Source organism: Schistocerca serialis, chromosome 8 (genome assembly GCF_023864345.2).
Source record: "Schistocerca serialis cubense isolate TAMUIC-IGC-003099 chromosome 8, iqSchSeri2.2, whole genome shotgun sequence".
NCBI lineage: Eukaryota > Metazoa > Arthropoda > Insecta > Orthoptera > Acrididae > Schistocerca > Schistocerca serialis.
The window spans coordinates 284,149,210-284,151,146 of record NC_064645.1 but is presented as its reverse complement, the minus strand read 5'-3'; the positions used below and the strand labels follow the sequence as shown (position 1 = coordinate 284,151,146).

The 1,937-nt window shown below is 43.9% G+C and overlaps 1 pseudogene; it reads right to left on the bottom strand.

The window, feature by feature from the left end:
• Nucleotides 1–896: 896 nt before the first annotated feature.
• LOC126417840 (5S ribosomal RNA) lies at nt 897–1,014 on the bottom strand (annotated as a pseudogene).
• Nucleotides 1,015–1,937: the final 923 nt, after the last annotated feature.

Sequence of the window (1,937 nt, the reverse complement as noted above, 5' to 3'; positions counted from 1 at the left end):
TTTAGTTAGTAACACTTCCGAGCTACAAGAATGTTCGCCATTTATTCGTTATTTCGCCAAGAAGCTCTTTTTCATGCGACAAAAGGTTGCCCAGCAACGACCAATGAACTACCGCTTGAGAAGAGATGAGTTATCTCAAACATTTGACACGGAGTTTACCGTATCCCCAACAGAAACGTGATGTCACGTTTTTCGATAGTGTTGTGACTATTTTTGAATTCTTTGGTTGCTTATATCCACAGTAGTTTTTCATCTGGGCGGCACTAAGTAATTGCAGTTATGTTCTGATTTTCCGGGGTGAAGTAATATCTAAAGATTATATTAAGTTTCTAATCTCACAGAATGTATTAAGGAGCCCCTCGGACGAGAAACAAGGAGTGCGGAAGTGCGGTAGTGTGATTACTTCTGACTGTCTGTTTTAGCTACCCAGAGTACATACTTCTCTCGTTGATAATGTCCGTGAGTTATTATCCTCTTCATCGCAACCGGCTGATGTGATGGAACCAAACCCACGGCACATCCGCTATAAAGAATATACTACAGTGGAGGGAGTCCACTGTGATACGTGCTATTATCACTGAAGCTACCACTCTTGTTTCAGACATGATTGTTTGATATCATGTTTCACTTCCAGAAAATACAAATGCAAGTATAATGCTATAATTGACATAAAATTACAACGCTTATACTGTACTAGTACTCCGTCTTCAGGCAACGAGTGGCCTACCGGGACCATCCGACCACCGTGTCATCCTCAAGGAGGATGCGGATAGGAGGGGCGTGGGGTCAGCACACCTCTCTCCCGGTCGTTATGATGGTATTCTTGACCGAAGCCGCTACTATTCAGTCGAGTAGCTCCTCAATTGGCATCAAGAGGCTGAGTGCACCCCGAAAAATGGCAACAGCGCATGGCGGCCTGGATGGCCACCCATCCAAGTGCTGGCCACGCCCAACAGCGTTTAACTTCGGTGATCTCACGGGAACCGGTGTATCCACTGCAGCAAGGCCGTTGTCATGTTGTACTAGTTACAATCATAATTCAAGAAATAGTTCACATGCCTCTGAGCACTATGCGACTTAACTTCTGAGGTCATCAGTCCCCTAGAACTTAGAACTACTTAAACCTAACTAACGTAAGGACATGACACACATCCATGCCCACGGCAGGATTCGAACCTCCGACCGTAGCGCCTACAACCGCTCGGCCACTCCGCCCGACAATCATAATTCAAAAACATTTCGTAGCTCTTTGGTGATTCCAAAATATTTTATTTAGTTCCGTAAATGTGACACGGCGAACTTTGCTTTGTAGCCATTTACGGGAACTATGTTCCACAAACAAAGGGACAGAACGTGAGATTGGATGTTGTTTGCTACAGGATGTGGGGAATAGTTGTTTGCATTGCGTCACCTGGAGGCCTGGGTTTATTCTTAACAAATGTTATTTGTTATGTCCTGTTGTTTTGCCGCATTTCTGTTATAGTGCCACCCCGTTGATTAAATATGAACTAGTGAACGTTGGATGAAACTATTCTCTTTGATACTAGTTATCTGTTGCTGTTGTGGTCTTCAGTCCGAAGATTGGTTTGATGCCGCTCTCCATGCTACTCTACCCAGTGCGAGTCTCCTTGTGTCTTAATAACTACGGAAACCCACATCTTCCTGGGTCTGCTTACTGTATTCGTCTCTTGGTCTCTCTCTACGGCGTTTACTTCTCACACTTCCATCCAATACTAAATTGGTGATTCCGTGATATGTCCTATCAACCGATGCCTTCTTTTGGTCAAGTTGTTCCAAAATTTCCTTTCTCTCCAATTCTCTCCAGTACCTCCTCATTAGTTACGTTATCGACCCATCTAATCTTCAACATTCTTCTGTAGCACCACATTTCGAAAGCTTCTATTCTGTCTAAACTGTTTATCGTCCATGTTTCACTT